At 34.1% G+C, this 17635-nt stretch overlaps 1 pseudogene; it reads left to right on the forward strand.

Annotated features, from left to right (window-relative positions):
• Positions 1-6690: 6690 nt before the first annotated feature.
• The window catches only part of LOC111719315, a 107275-nt pseudogene continuing 96330 nt past the window's right edge, over positions 6691-17635 (forward strand).

The raw sequence follows: 17635 nt of genomic DNA on the forward strand, positions 1-17635 counted from the left end.
TTTACTATTTCTTCCTCTGTTTTGTGATTTTGATTTGTGAGGTGTTTATTTCCTAATACATGTTCAAATTTTGTGAAGGTGCTATACACTATCAAGAAAAAGGTATATTCCTTTCTGTCCCTTATCAATTTTCTCCAGAGGTCTATCTTACTCAGGTTTTCTAGTTTTCTAGGATTCTATTAACCTCCCTAGTTTCTTTCTTGCTTATTTTGTGGTTAGATTTAACTGATTCTCAGAGGGGACAGTTGAAGTTCCTCAACTAATATAGACTTGCTTTCTATTTCTTCCCATAATTGACTTAAGATCTTCTATGGGAATTTCCCTGCCCTACTACTTAGTGCATACACATTTAGTATCATTACTACTTATGTATCTATGATATTCTTTATCAAGATAAACCTTCCTTATTTCTTTTAATAAGATCTATTTTTACTTTTGCTTTATCTGAGATCAGAAGTTCTACTTCTGATTTTTTTACTTCAGCTGAAGCTGAAGTATTTTACCTTTACTTTGTACGTGCCTCTCTGTGTCAAATGTGTTTCTTGTAAACAACATATTGCAGGATTCTGGTTTTTTTTTTAACTACTCTGCTATTCATTTCTATTTTATGGAAGAGTTCATCCCATTCACATTCACAGTTATGATTACTAGTTCTGTATTTCCATTCATTCTACTTTCTCCCATACATATCTTTTTGTTCTCTTTTCATCCTGTCTTTAGTCCTTTACCTGTCCCACCCATCCCTATTACCTATTCTTTATCTCCTAACACCTCTTCCCCCTCTCTTAGTAGTGTTTTTTAACCCACAGCATCCACTATTTTGTCTTCTATCACCCCTTTTCCTTTTTTTTCCTTTTCCTTTGCTTACCTTTTCCCTAATGCCCTCCCTTCTATCATAGCCTTGCCTGTTTTTCTTCTTTCTCCTCCCTTCTTTATAAGGATTGAATAAATTTCTATTCCCCAACTCAATGATTAAGTTATTCCTTTGTAAAACCAAACTGGTGAGATAAAGCTTTAGACAGTGCTCATCGTCCTCCCTTTTTCCCCTCAATTGTAATAGGTCTTTTACACCTCTTCATGTGATCTAATTGTTCCATTATACCTCCACTTTCATCTTTTTCAAATACAGACCTTTTCCCACCTGTTAATGTCTTTTTCTTTAATGTTATTATATCAGAGTCCATTCATAATCACTCCCTTAGTCCATGTGATGGACTCTTCTCTTTGCCCTAGTGACAAACAGTTCTCAAGAGTTACAGATATCATTTTCCCATCTAGGGATATAAACAATTTAATCTTTAAATAATATATGTTTACCTCTCTATGGTTCTCTTGGGTCCTGTGTTTGTAAATTAAATTTTCTGTTTAGTTCTGGTTTTTTGAATAGAAGTGATTGAAAGTCTTTTACTTCATTGAAGCTCCATCACCTTCCCTGAAAGATGATGCTTAATCTCGCTGAGTAGTTATTTCTTGGTTGTTATCCCAAGTCTTTTGCCTTCCACAATACGGTATTCTAGGCCTTCCTATCCTTTATTGTAGAAATTCCCAGATTCTGGATAATTGTGACTATTGTTCCTTGATATTTTAATTGTTTTTTGTCTGGTAGCTTGCAGTATTTTTTCCTTGAGATTATAGTTTTGGAGTTGCATAGCAATGCTCCTTGGGATTTTCCTGGTTGGGATCTCTTTCTGAAGGTGATGGGACAGTTTTTCTTAATTAGCTCTTGAAAAATGCTAGCCAGATTCTTTTGTGGTTATGGCATTCAAGTAGGGCAATAATTTTTAAATTGTCTCTTCTGGATCTATTTTTCAGGGGTGTTGTTGTTGTTGTTGTTGTTGTTGTTGATTTTTGCCAATGAGGTATTTTATTTTCTTCTATTTTTTTCATTTTTTAGCTTGTTTGATTATTATACAATCTTACAGCCTGTAGCTTCCATTTGCCCTGTTCTAATTTTTAATGTGTGGTTTTCTTGAATTAGTTTTTGTATCTCTTTTTCCATTTGATTAATTCTACTTTTGAAGGTGTTTTCTTCAGACAATATTTTTTCCTTTCTTTTCCAAGCTGTTCACTATCTCACACATACCTTTCATTTCCTTAATCATTTTTTCTAGCCTTTTTAAGCTTGAGATCCATTCATATCATTTGTCATTTCTTCTGTGCACATTTTATCCTCATCTGAGTTTGCATTTTGGTGTGCCCCATCATCGAAGTAGCTTTCTAAGGTCAAGGTTCTTTTCTGATTTTTGCTCATTTTCTTTCCTTTACTTTTGTTATTTCCTCTTTTTTACTTTTATGGTTGAGCTCTACTCCTGAGGTAAAGAGGGCTTTGAGCACAGGGGCTTCTTGTATTTGTAGAATGCTCTTTTCATGAAACAACTTGATTACCCAAAGTTGGTTTTCTGAGCTGGGACTGGAAACTGCCCCATTGATTTGCTCCTCTATTGAGCCAGGACTGAAGGTCTTAGTTGGTGATTTTCTGTGATTAAAACCCTGTCACTAGCCTCTCTGAGCTGGGTTGAACACCTTTTTCAGTCCAGTGAGACTGACCTTCCTTGAAGTTTTTCTAATATCTCTCTTGAATTGGAGAGTGGTTTCATTTCATCAGACTTTTCAAAGGCTTTATTTCATGTGATTTTTTTTTTAAGGAAGCTGGGAGAAGTTGAGCAGCTTCCTGGATTTACTCTGCCATCTTGGCTCCACTCTCTCTACAATTATTTTAAATGGGATTTCTCTTTCTGTTTCTTGCTGCTGGATTTTTGTTGGTAACATATAGAAATGTCAATGATTTTTGTGGGTATTTTTTTCTATCCTGTGACTTTGCTAAAGTTTCTAGTTGTTTTTTAGTCGATTCTGTATACCTTCATATCATCTGCAAAGAGTGATAATTTTGTTTCCTCCTTACCTACTCTTCCTTCAATTTCTTTTTCTTCTCTTATTGCTTAAGTTAGTATTGCTAGTACAATGTTGAATAGTACTGATCTTATTGGGAATGCTTGATTACATATAATGCTTGATTATAGTTTTAGATAGGAATATTATAGATTATAGATTATAGTTTTAGATAGGATATAGTTTTAAGGAAAACTCCATTTGTTCCTATGCTCTTTAGTGTTTTTAATAGGAATAGGTGTTATATTTTTGTCAAATGCTTTTACTGAATCAACTGAGATAATCATATGATTTCTGTTAGTTTGATTATTGATATAGTCAACTATACTGATATTTTCCTAATATTGAACCAGCCCTACATTCCTGGTGTGAATCTTACTTGATCATATTTTCTTATACTAATATTTTATTTATGATTTCTGCATCAATATTAATTAGAGACACAGGTCTATAACTTCCTTTCTTTGTTTTGGTCCTTCCTGTGTAGACACTTGATTTAAAAAAAAAAAAGTGATCATCAACCTTTGAGTAAAAGATTCTAGCAAAGGAGAACCCACTGCCTTTTGAGAAAGTTCAAAACATATTTGGACAGCTCTCGATGTTTGGAAATGTTAATAATATCAAGTTAAAATTGGTTCCTCTACAACTTTCATATAAGGTTTATAGGCTGGTCCTCAGAGGCCAAGAAGACCAAATTTCTTCTGCATGGCAGTATTTCAAATACTTGAAGATAACTATCATATCACCCCTAATTCTTCACCAGGCTGAAAATCCTCAGTTTTATAAGTGTATCCTTACATGTCATGAATTTGAGGTCTATATCCTCATCTTTCTCCTTCCTTTGGATGATATCCTGTTTCCTTCAAATGTCATATTTAGAACTGAACACAATACTTCACATGTAAAATTGTCAGTGCAGATACAGTCCTTATTTCTATACATTTCTTTATGAAGTCCAAAGTCCCCTTAACTTGTTTGATTACTTACAGAGCTGATTCATTTTGAACTTGCTATCCACTAAAGCTGTCAGATTATGGTCATTTAGCCATATTTCTACCATCTTATATTTTTTTATATGTTTTGTTTTGTTTTTCTGAGGCAGTTGGGGTTGTGACTTTCCCAGGGTCACACAGCTAGTAAGTGTTAAGTGTGTGAGACTAGATTTGAACTCAGGTCCTCTTGACATCAGGGCTGGTGCTCTAACCACTGCACAACCTAGCTTCTAACTAGTCTCTCTGTCTAGTCTCTCTCCATTCCAAACTCACTTTCATTTAGCTTCTGCTGGTTATAATATAAAAGGATTTAAAGTATGCATAAGGGGAAGGTTCATTCTCACTCAATTTATCTATGTGTCACATACTTGTATTAATGATGATGGTGTTGGTAATAGTAGTAGTGGTGATAGGGATGTTAGTGGTGATGGTGATAGTGATGATGATGGTGGTGGTGATGTAGAGATGTTGGTTGTGTTACTAGTAATAGTAGTAATGGATCTAGCTAGATTAAAACATTAAATAATGCCTCTCATTTAGAATAAAATACTTGATATTTATTCAGGAATTTACATCTATAGAAATCTTCATTATATATTATGAAGTGAGACAACAGAGGTAAAAAAAAAACTTTTAAATCACTGGGTATAACATCATATTTTTCATCTAAGATATCAGGACATGAGTTCAATGACTTTTTTTTTTAAAACGACAGGATTTCTGTGAAAAAACCTATTTATAAAACTTAAAGCACTATATAAAAGTAACAATAATTGTGATGATAATTCTTCTTCCTTTAATCCTTATTAAAATGGCCTATTATTATCTCATTTGAATAGGAAATCAACCCTGTGAAGATGTTTATAAGAATTTTATAAGATTTTTTAAGAGGTTAAATCCTGCATTGGAACTTCTTGGGGGAAGCCACTTGACATTCCTGTGCCTCAGTTTCCTTAGCTATAAAATGAAGATATAATAACTAAGGCAATCATTGAGAGTTTTATAGTTCTAAATTTATAATTCAATGTTTGTCTCATTTTTCCACATGAGGAATACAAAGATGAAGAAATGTGCTGAGAAGTACTGGAGCTTAGCCAGCACCCTGATAGTAATCAGATTTTTGTGCTCTTTCCACTATATTATGTAATGACTTTTAAAAAGCACAGTCTCTAGCAGTGTCTAGCCATTTCAGTTTTAGAATTCCTGAGTCACAGAATAAAAATTGTGACTCTTTGCAGTAAGTGTCTTGAGAAGTTAGACTTAGACCATTGTGTTGAGTCAATTACTTAGCCACAGCCTAATTCAATACCATGTGCTTCATTTACATAAGCGTGCCATATAGCTATATATTATAATTTAGTTTCTATTCTTTTAAGCCACAATTAGACTATTTTATCACATTTCCTTTCTTCAATTATTTTCTCTCATTCTTCTATTCACAGTACTCTTCATTTTTCCACTTCTAAAGTGAATCAGATCAAATACCATCCCCACTACTTATAACCTTTACTCCATATTATCTATCATTTTAAATTGGGCTGAGGTACAGGAATTTCTTTATAGCCTCAGCACCTGGCACAATACCTTTGAACCTAGTACGCATTGAAAAAAACCATTTCTTGACTTGAATGTTTAAATCGATCATTTTTAACAAATCAATATTATAATATAGGATTTTCCAACCAAAGACTTCAAAACAGTTACAGGAATTCAGGGGTATAGTATATAGAGATCTTGGATTTTTGTATCAATATCTTATTAGATTGTAAAATGCATATAAAAATAATCATAAAACTTCACTGTCTCTCTTAAACCACATGGAGCTTTCAGAAATGTGATGTAATAAGTTAGAGATCACTAAAATGAGACACACACAGACACAGATTTATAGTTCTACAAGGCACCTTAATTATCATTTAGTTCCCAGATTCTTGAACTGTAAGTCATGACCTCATATGGGGTCTCAACTGAATGTGAGAGTTGTAAAATTATGATTATCCCTAAATGTTTGATAAATATACATATTTTACATATTTAAAGTTATGTAAAAATTTCTCCAGTGAAAAAGGGTTAGAAGTGGAAATAATTTTAAAAGCCCTGATCTAGTCCAAACCATGTTCCTTTTGTAGCATACCCTCTCATAAACAATAAAAGTAGTCATCTAACCTTTGCTCAAAGATCTCCAATACTGGGGTACCCACTACTATTTGTTGTACTTTTAGACAGCTGTAATGATTAATAAGTTTTCCTATTGATTCTCACATCTCTCAAGCTTTGTGCCAGGATTCACTACTTCAGCCATATCCCTGGGACAAAATAGAGATGGTAAGAATCAATGGTTTTAGCCATATTTGACTCCTTCATGACTGGATTCGCCTCAGGCAGAGTGGATGTTGTGACTATCAATGACCCCTTCATTGACCTCAACTACATGGCTTTTTTGTAATAATATGGATCTATCCATAGTACATTTAGAGGTATTGTCAAACAAAAATGAAGATAAATCAAAAAATCATTATCATCTTCCTGGAGTGCAATCTCACTAGTTATCCTTTTTATGCTTCATATTCAAAGACGACCAGGATGACAACATGATGTCAAGGTCAATGTACAGTTTGTCCAACTACAGTTGATCAGACCAAGATGAGCTCAGAAGACCATAAACTGGGCACAGATATTAAATGCGGGGACGCTAAGTTTGACTATGTAATAGTCATTTGATATCTTTACCATCATGAAAAGACTAGAGCTCATTTGACAGGAGAAGCTAAGCATGTCACTATTTCTGCCCATTTTACTAATACTCTTAATGTTTTTGATGGCTATAAACCATGAGAAATATGATAATTCCTTTAGGATTACCAGTAATGTCCCCTGAACCACCAACTGCTTCCCCACTCTAGCCAAAGCCATTTATGATGACTTTGGCATTTTGGAAGGACTCAAGACCACTATCTATACCACTACTTTCCAGAAGATAGTAGATGGCCCTCTCTGGCAAGCTGTGCATGGATGGGCATGGTGCTGTCCAAAATATCCTCCTTGCTTCCTCTGGTACTGCTAAGGTTATAAGCAATGTCATATCAAAGATGAATGGGAAACTCATGGGCAAGGCCTTCTATGTTCTTAATCCCAATGTATCTACTTATTCCAGGAGAAACCTACTGTATATAATGATATCAATAAAGTGGTAAAGCAAATTTGAGTGTTATCCTTGAAAATTATCTTAGACAACACAGAGGATCCAGTTTTATACTGTGACTTTAATAACCATCTCTTCTATTTTTGATGCTGGCTCTGATATTGCCTTCACTGACTTTTTTGTCAAGTGTATTTCTAGGTAAGATGATGAGTGCAGTTGTAGCAACCATGTAGTAGATCTCAGGAGACAGGTAGGTAGTGCCATTAGTGGATAGAGCAACAGGACTGGAATCAGGAAAACCTGAGTTCAAATTTGACCTCATATATGTAATAGCTGTGGAATCGTGTTTGTTTCAGGTTCTCATATGTAAAATGAGCTAGAGAAGGAAATGGAAAATCACTCCATTATCTTTGGGGAAAAAAGGGGGGTCACAGAGAATTGAATACAACTGAAACAACTGAACAACACCACAAAGTAAACTTCATGGTCTAAATGAATTCTAAGGAGTAAAGTAGAAGGCCATGGATCTTTATTTCCAGTCAAAAAAGGAGTACTATCCCTGAGGAATCCAAATTCCTTATCTATTTTCTTATAATGGGGACCTAAACCCATTCAAAATCCTTGCCTTACTCATCCTATAAAAGGAAAAGAGAAGCTTAGAGTTCTATTTTGTATATTATCTTTTTTTTAATTTAATAGCCTTTTATTTACAGGATATATACATGGGTAACTTTACAGCATTAACAATTGCCAAACCTCTTGTTCCAATTTTTCACCTCTTACCCCCACCACCCTCCCTAGATGGCAGGATGACCAGTAGATGTTAAATATATTAAAATATAACTTAGATACACAATAAGTATACATGACCAAAACGTTATTTTGCTGTACAAAAAGAATCAGACTCTGAAATATTGTACAATTAGCTTGTGAAGGAAATCAAAAATGCAGGTGGGCAAAAATATAGGGATTGGGAATTCAATGTAATGGTTTTAGTCATCTCCCAGAGTTCTTTTTCTGGGCATAGCTAGTTCAGTTCATTACTGCTCCATTAGAAATGATTTGGTTGATCTCGTTGCTGAGGATGGCCTGGTCCATCAGAACTGGTCATCATAGAGTATTGTTGTTGAAGTATATAATAATCTCCTGGTCCTGCTCATTTCACTCAGCATCAGTTCGTGTAAGTCTCTCCAGGCCTTTCTGAAATCATCCTGTTGGTCATTTCTTACAGAACAGTAATATTCCATAATATTCATATACCATAATTTATTCAGCCATTCTCCAACTGATAGCCACTACGAAAAGGGCTGCCACAAACATTCGTGCACATACAGGTCCCTTTCCCTTCTTTATAATCTCTTTGGGATATAATCCCAGTAGTAACACTGCTGGATCAAAGGGTATGCACAGTTTGATAACTTTTGAGCATAGTTCCAAACTATTCTCCAAAATGGTTGGATTGCATTGACAACTCCACCAACAATGCATCAATGTCCCAGTTTTCCCGCATCCCCTGCAACAATCATCATTATTTTTTCCTGTCATCTTAGCCAATCTGACAGGTGTGTAGTGGTATCTTAGAGTTGTATCAATTTGCATTTCCCTGTTTAATAATGACTTGGAGCATCTTTTCATATGACTAGAAATAGTTTCAATTTCTTCATGTGAGAATTGTCTGTTCATATCCTTTGACCATTTTTCAATTGGAGAATGGCTTGATTTTTATAAATTAGAGTTAATTTCATATTTTGGAAATGAGGCCTTTATCAGAACCTTTGACTGTAAAAATATTTTCCCAATTTATTGCTTCCTTCTAATATTGTGTGATTAGTTTTGTTAGTACAAAACTTTTCAGTTTGGTATAATCAAAATTTTCTATTTTGTGATCAGTAATGATCTCTAGTTCTGCTTTGTCATAAAGACCTTCCCCTTCCACAGGTCTGAGAGGTAAACTATCCTGTGTTCCTCTAATTTATTAATAATTTCATTCTTTATGCCTAGGTCATGAACCCATTTTGACCTTATCTTGGTGTATCGGCGTTAAGTATGGATCAATGCCTAGTTTCTGCCATATTAGTTTCCAATTTTCCCAGCAATTTTTATCAAACAGTAAGTTCTTATCCCAAAAGCTGGGGTCTTTGGGTTTTCAAAGACTAGGTTGCTATATTTGTTGACTGTTTTATCCCTTGAACCTAATCTATTCCACTGATCAACTAATCTATTCCTTAGCCAATACCAAATAGTTTTGATAACTGCTGCTCTATAATATAATTTTAGATCTGGTACAGCTAAGCCACCTTCATTTGATTTTTTTTCATTAATTCCCTTGAAATTCTTGACCTTTTGTTTTTCCATATGAACTTTGTTGTTATTTTTTCTAGGTCATTAAAACAGTTTTTTGGGATTCTGATTGGTATAGCGCTAAATAAATAGATTAGTTTAGGTAATATTGTCATCTTTATTATATTTGCTCACCCTATCCAAGAGCATTTAATATTTTTCCAATTGGTTAGATCAGACTTAATTTGTGTGAAAAGTGGTCTGTAATTTTGCTCATAAAGTTTCTGATTTTCCCTTGGCAGATAGATTCCTAAATATTTTATATTATCAGTAGTTACTTTAAATGGAATTTCTCTTTGTAACTCTGACTGTTGGATTTTGTTAGTGATACATAAGAATGCTGATGACTTATGTGGGTTTATTTTATAACCAGCAACTTTGATAAAGTTGTGGATTATTTCTAATAACTTTTTGCAGAATCTCTGGGGTTCTCTAAGTATACCATCATGTCATCGGCAAAGAGTGATAATTTGGTTTCCTCATTGCCTATTCTTATTCCTTTAATCTCTTTCTCAGCTTTTATTGCTATAGCTAGCGTTTCTAATACAATATTAAATAGTAACGGTGATAGTGGGCGACCTTGTTTCACTCCAGATCTTATTGGGAATGGTTGCAGTTTGTCTACATTACATATGATGCTTACTGATGGTTTTAAATAGATGCTGCTGATTATTTTAAGGAAAAGTCCATTTATTCCTATACTCTCAAGTGTTTTTAATAGGAATGGATGTTGGATTTTATCAAATGCTTTTTCTGCATCTATTGAGATGATCATATGGTTTTTGTTAATTTGGTTATTAACATGGCCAATTATATTGATTGTTTTCCTAATATTGAACCAGCCCTGCATTCCTGGTATAAATCCTACTTGATCATAGTGTATTATCTTGGAGATGATTTTCTGTAGTCTTTTTGTTAATATCTTATTTAAGATTTTAGCATCAATATTCATTAGGGAGATTGGTCTATAATTTTCTTTCTCTGTTTTCAACCTACCTGGTTTAGGTATCAGTACAATGTCTGTGTCATAGAAGGAATTTGGTAGGACTCCTTCATTCCCTATTTTATCAAATAATTTATATAGCATTGGGCCCAATTGTTCTTTAAATGTTTGGTAAAATTCACATGTAAATCCATCTGGTCCTGGGGATTTTTCTTAGGGAGTTGTTTAATTCCTGTTCTATTTCTTTTTCTGAAATGGGACTATTCAAGCAATTTACTTCCTCCTCTGTTAGTCTGGGAAGTCTATATTTTTGGAGGTAGTCATCCATTTCACTTAGGTTGTCAAATTTATTGGCATAAAGTTGAGCAAAATAACTCCTTATTATTTCTCTAATTTCGTGTTCATTGGTGGAAAGTTCTCCCTTTTCATTTTTAAGACTACTAATTTCATTTTCCTCCCTCCTTTTTCTAATCAGATTTACCAAAGGCTTATCTATTTTATTGGCTTTTTCATAGAACCAACTCTTAGTTTTTTTTAATTAGTTCAATAGTTTTTTTACTTTCAATATTTTTAATTTCTCCTTTTAATTTTAGAATTTCCAATTTAGTATTTGATTGGGGGTTTTAATTTGGTCTTTTTTTAGTTTTTTTAGTTGCAAGCCCAATTCATTAATCTTTTCTTTCTCTGTTTTATTCAAGTAAGCCTGTAAGGATATAACATTCCCTCTTATTACCGCTTTGGCTGCATCCCCAAAATTTTGGTATGACGTCTCATCATTGTCATTATCTTGAGTGAAATTTTTAATTGTATCTATAATTTGCTGCTTCACCCAATCATTCTTTAAGATGAGATTGTTTAGTTTCCAATTACTTTTTGGTCTATTTACCCATAACTTTTTGTTGAATGTAGTTTTTATTGCATCATGATCTGAAAAGAAAGCATTTACTATTTCTGCTTTCTTGCATTTAATTTTGAGGTCTTTATGTCCTAATATATGGTCAATTTTTGAATAGGTTCCATGAACTGCTGAGAAGCAAGTATATTCCTTTCTATCTCCATTCAATTTTCTCCAAAGATCCAACATACCTAATTTTTCTAATATTCTATTTACTTCTTTAATTTCTTTCTTATTTGTTTTGTGGTTTGATTTGTCTAATTCTGAGAGTGCAAGGTTGAGATCTCCCACTATTACAGTTTTGTTGTCTATTTCTTCTTGCAACTCTCTTAACTTCTCCTTTAGGAAGTCGGATGCCATACCACTTAGTGCATATATGTTTAATATTGATATTGCTTCGTTGTTTATGCTACCCTTTAGCAGGATGTAGTTTCCTTCCTTATCTCTTTTAATTAGATCAATTTTTACTTTTGCTTGATCTGAGATAAGGATGGCTACCCTGCTTTTTGACTTCACCTGAAGCATAATAGATTTTGCTCCAGCCTTTTACCTTTACTCTATATGTATCTCCCTGCTTTAAATGTGTTTCTTGTAAACAACATATTGTAGGGTTCTGAGTTTTGATCCACTCTGCTATCTGCCTCCTCTTTATGGGGGAGTTCATCCCATTCACATTTACGGTTAGAATTACTAACTCTGTATTTCCTACCATCCTAATAACCCCAGATTGTGCTTTACTTATTCTTGCCTCCCCCAACCCTCTTTCCCCCTTTAAACTTATGTACCTTTTGTATCAATGATGCTTACCCTCTTTATAATCCCTCCCTCCCCTTTGAGTCTTTTCCTTCCTTCCCTTATTACTTTTTCTTTTCCCTTTTCCTTCCCCCATTTTTAATGAGGCAGAGAATTTTTCTAAAACAAATGTCAATTTTTTTTCTTTGAGCTAACTCTGATGAGAGTAAGATTCACAATGTTCCTCCCTCTCTAAATTCCTCAGATATGATGTTTCTTTGCCTCTTTGTGGGATGTGGTTTCCTTTATCCCTCCTTCCCATCTTATTCTGCCATCATCCCTTTTCCATATCTACTCCCCTTTTATGTTATATCAGTACAATCAAATTATACATATATTCTTTTTGTATATCCACAACAGAAATACAATTCTCAAGAGTTATTTTTCCCTTTTCTGCATCTCTTGAGTTCTATGGTTGGAGATCAAATTTTTTGTTTAGTTCTGGTTTTTCTTCAGAAACAAATGGAATTCATTTGTTTCATTAAATGTCCATCTTCTTCCTGGAAGAAAATGCTCAGCTTAGATGGGTAGTTTATTCTTGGCTGATCCCAAGTTCTTGTGCCTTTGGAATATCATATTCCAGGCCCTTCTTTCCTTTAATGTAGAGGCAGCCAGATCTTGGGTGATCCTTATTGTGGCACCTCGGTATTTAAATGGTTTTTTTTTGGCTGCTTGTAATATTTTTTCCTTCATCTGATAGTTCTGAAATTTGGCCACAATATTCCTTGGGGTTTTTATTTTAGGGTTTCTTCCAGAAGGTGTTCGATGAATTCTTTCAATGCCTATTTTACCTTCTGATTCTATTACATCTGGGAAGTTCTCTTTGATGATTTCTTGTAAAATAGTATCTAGGCTCTTTTTTTCATCATAGTTTTCAGAAAGTCCAATAATCCTCAGATTATCTCTCCTAGATCTATTTTCCAAGTCTGTCGTTTTTGCAAGTAGATAATTCGTGGTTTTTTCCAGTTTGTCATTTTTTTGTTTTTGCTTGACTGATTCTTGCTGTCTCAATGAATCATTAGTTTCTATTTGTTCACTTCTAATTTTTAAGAATTATTTTCTTCATTAGCTTTTTTTATTTCTTTCTGTATATGTCCAATTGAGTTTTTGAATGTATTGTTTTGGTCTGTGGAATTTTTTTCCATTTCACTAATTTTTTTTTTTAGTGAATTATTTTCTTTTTCCAATTCACAGATCCTACTTTCTTGCGAGTTCTTTGTCTTTTCCAATTCACAAATCCTACTTTCTAGTGAATTCTTTATTTTTTCCAATTCACAATTCTTACTTTCCTGAGATTTTTTTATTTTTTCCAATTCACCAATTTTGTTTCCCTGCACTTCCTGGGAATTTTTTAACTTTTCCAATTCGTATTTCAGGAAGTTGTTGCTCTCTTGTAAGGCTTCTCTTTCCTTTCCCCATTTATCTTCTAACTCTCTTTTGAGACTTTTAATGGTCTCTTCTATGACAGCATCATGTAAAGCTCGATATAATATTGATAAAGAGGGTAAGAGAAGAGCTTAGAAAGTCGCTTGTGTCTTCTCCGCCATCTTGGATCTGCCCCCCTATTTTGTATATTATCAATAAAGTCACCATATTCTGTGCAAAAAAAGTTTCTTAACCTACCTAAACCCAAATCAAACTAAAACATAATTCTTTGCAACATTTTTCCATTGATGTGACTTCTGCCTCCTTATTTCTTTTTTTTTCTTTTTTTTTTTTTAATTTAATAGCCTTTTATTTACAGGATATATACATGGGTACCTTTACAGCATTAACAATTGCCAAACCTCTTGTTCCAATTTTTCACCTCTTACCCCCCCACCCCCTCCCCTAGATGGCAGGATGACCAGTAGATGTTAAATATATTAAAATATAAATTAGATACACAATAAGTATACATGACCAAAACGTTATTTTGCTGTACAAAAAGAATCAGACTCTGAAATATTGTACAATTAGCTTGTGAAGGAAATCAAAAATGCAGGTGTGCATAAATATAGGGATTGGAATTCAATGTAATGGTTTTTAGTCATCTCCCAGAGTTCTTTTCTGGATAGCTAGTTCAGTTCATTACTGCTCCATTAGAAATGATTTGGTTGATCTCGTTGCTTGAGGATGGCCTGGTCCATCAGAACTGGTCATCATATAGTATTGTTGTTGAAGTATATCAATGATCTCCTGGTCCTGCTCATTTCACTCAGCATCAGTTCTGTAAGTCTCCACCTTCTGAAATTATCCTGTTGGTCATTTCTTACAGACAGTAATATTCCATAATATTCATATACCATATATTTATTCAGCCATTCTCCAACTGATGGACATCCATTCGTTTCCAGTTTTTAGCCACTACAAGGTGTCTGCCACAAACATTCTGACATAAGTCCCTTTCCTTCTTTATAATCTCTTTGGGATATAATCCCAGTAAGTAACACTGCTGGATCAAGGGTATCACAGTTTGATAACTTTTGAGCATAGTTCCAAACTACTCTTCCAAAATGGTTGGATTTGTTCACAACTCCACCAACAATGCATCAATGTCCCAGTTTTCCCAGCATCCCTGCAAACTAATCATCATTATTTTTCCTGTCATCTTAGCCAATCTGAGGTGTGTAGTGGTACTCTTAGAGTTGTTCTTAATTTGCATTTTCTGATTAATAATGACTTGGAGCATCTTTTCATATGACTAGAAATAGTTTCCAATTTCTTCATCTGAGAATTGTCTGTTCATATCCTTTGACCATTTTTCAATTGGAGAATGGCTTGATTTTTATAAATTAGAGTTAATTCTCTATATTTTGAAATGGGTCTTTATCAGAACCTTTGACTGTAAAAAATATTTTCCAATTTATTGTTTCCTTCTAATCTTGTCTGCATTAGTTTTGTTTGTACAAAACTTTTCAGTTTGGTATGATCAAAATTTTCTATTTTGTGATCGAATGATCTCTAGTTCTGCTTGATATAAAGACCTTCCCTTCCACAGTGTCTGAGAGGTAAACTATCCTGTGTTCCTCTAATTTATTAATATTTCATTCTTTATGCCAGATCATGAACCCATTTTGACCTTATCTTGGGTACAGTAGTAAGTATGGATCAATGCCTAGTTTTGCCATATTAGTTTCCAATTTTCCCAGCAATTGTTTACAAACAGTAAGTTCTTATCCCAAAAGCTGGGATCTTAGGTTTGTCAAAGACTAGGTTGCTATATTTGTTGACTGTTTTATCCCTTGAACCTAATCTATTCCACTGATCAACTAATCTATTCCTTAGCCAATACTAAATAGTTTTGGTAACTGCTGCTCTATAATATAATTTTAGATCTGGTACAGCTAAGCCACCTTCATTTGATTTTTTTTTCATTAATTCCCTTGAAATTCTTGACCTTTTGTTTTTCCATATGAACTTTGTTGTTATTTTTTCTAGGTCATTAAAATAGTTTTTTGGGAGTCTGATTGGTATATCACTAAATAAATAGATTAGTTTAGGTAGTATTGTCATCTTTATTATATTTGCTCGCCCTATCCAAGAGCATTTAATATTTTTCCAATTGGTTAGATCAGACTTAATTTGTGTGAAAAATGGTGTGTAATTTTGCTCATAAAGTTTCTGATTTTCCCTTGGCAGATAGATTCCTAAATATTTTATATTATCAGTAGTTACTTTAAATGGAATTTCTCTTTGTAACTCTGACTGTTGGATCTCACCATTGTCTTTCCTTTCTTATTATAAACCTAGCCTTGTCTAAAACATTAGTCCACCACAAGGGTTAGTATGGAAGTCAGGAGACTGACAGTACTTGAAGAATGCAGTTTCATTATTAGCATATTTAGCCAAAGTGAGATTTATATCTCTAGTCAATGGGTGTCTGCATCAAGCAGCAAGTTCATTCTTCTTACCAGTTTCCTTGAAAGAGAGAAAGAGAGGAGAGAATGTATGGAGGAGGCAAACTGGATAAACTGGCACACATATGTGCCAGTAAACCTGAACTGTGAGGCTAGAAAACAAGCTCTCTTACTCACTCATAGCTCTTGGAGTGTAAATGTGTGGAAATGAAGGGGAAAGTTGCAAGTTAACAGCTCTTCGAATGTTAATGATCCTTTAACACCTTGGAGAGAACTTCAAGAAGCTTCTCAAAAAGAAGGAATTTCCTCTCTGCAATCTCTGATTCCTAGAATAAATAGGAACTCCTACTTACCAAAGCATTCAAGGATGAGGAAGGGAAGTATTGGGGGTTATTTTAGATTTAATTTTGAGACTGTTACCCAGAACAATACCCATTGAATTTTTCCTAAATGAGGTTCAGGAAGGATAAACTGAGGCTTACAAATACCAATTATCCCAAGCACTTTTCATAAGAGTGGGTTTTAGTTTGTTGTTGTTGCTTTGGACTAAAATGTAATTTTTTTCTATTGGGGCAATCCATCCAGTAATGGAGAGATGCAATTATAGTTTTATAGGGTTGTCTAGGTCACTGAGAAGTAGAGTGATTTGCCCATGAACTTGCACTTGGGTCTTCTAGCTGTTAAAGCTAGTCTATTAGTTACTGCAAGACTTATTGCCTCTCATGAAGTATGAGTTGAAACAAACTGAGAAAGATTTAATACTAGTTCAGGTCTTCTTTTTTTACTGTAGTTAAATACCTCCTGGGTTTTTGTTATTGCAAATAGATGCAATGTTTTAATTTCCTCCAAATGAACTTTGTGATAGACTCTGAAAAAAATATTCTGTCAGGTGATTTTTCATTTTCTAGTGGTAATATCTGGGGGGGGGGGGGTAATTAAACCCACCTTTTAAAAGGATTATTACCAGTATGATGGCAAGTCAACTGATCGATTCAAATCACTTTAGTTGAAGCACAAATAAAACTATAACAAATTCAACCACATAGATTAGATGCTTAATTAAACTACTTTCGTTGAAAGGGTTCATCTGTTTGGTATGGCAATTACACTTTTAAAAGCCTTAAATTGGTTGAACATAGAAACTTTCTCAAAATTTTTGACATGACTAAAGAAAAAAATCTTTGGGAAAATAAAGAATATAGTAGTTCCACAAGAGTTAGCTAGAGGACTTTCTGATAGAAAATTGATAAGGAATATGCATTTTCTTGTTTGACAACATAGCAAGGAACATAATGAAAAAAACCACCACAAAAAAGCAGTAGAAAGAAGGAAACAAAGACATATTAAAGGCCTATAATGTGCCAGGTACTTTACATATATTATCTCATTTGATCCTCTCAACAACAATGGGAGGTAGGCACCATTGTTGTCCCCATTTTACAGTTGAGGCAACTAAGGCAAAGAGTGGTTAAATGATTTGCCCAGAGTCGTACAATTAGTAAATGACTGTGGGTAAATTTGAATTGAGTTTTTTTTTCCCCTGAGTTCAGATCCAGCATTCCATCCAGTGTGCCACCTAGCTGTCTCCACTGCAAATTTGCTTTCTTCAGATTCTGTCCTCACCTCATCCCCCACCCAAACTGACTGATGTCACAAAATCTATGTTGTCCAAATTGATTTGAAATTGGGGGAAAAAACCATTCCCAATAAGATCTGGAGTGAAACAAGGTTGCCCACTATCACCGTTACTATTTAATATTGTGTTAGAAACGCTAGCTATAGCAATAAGAGCTGAGAAAGAGA

The sequence above is a fragment of the Sarcophilus harrisii genome, chromosome 2 (genome assembly GCF_902635505.1).
Source record: "Sarcophilus harrisii chromosome 2, mSarHar1.11, whole genome shotgun sequence".
Taxonomy (NCBI): Eukaryota; Metazoa; Chordata; class Mammalia; order Dasyuromorphia; family Dasyuridae; genus Sarcophilus; species Sarcophilus harrisii.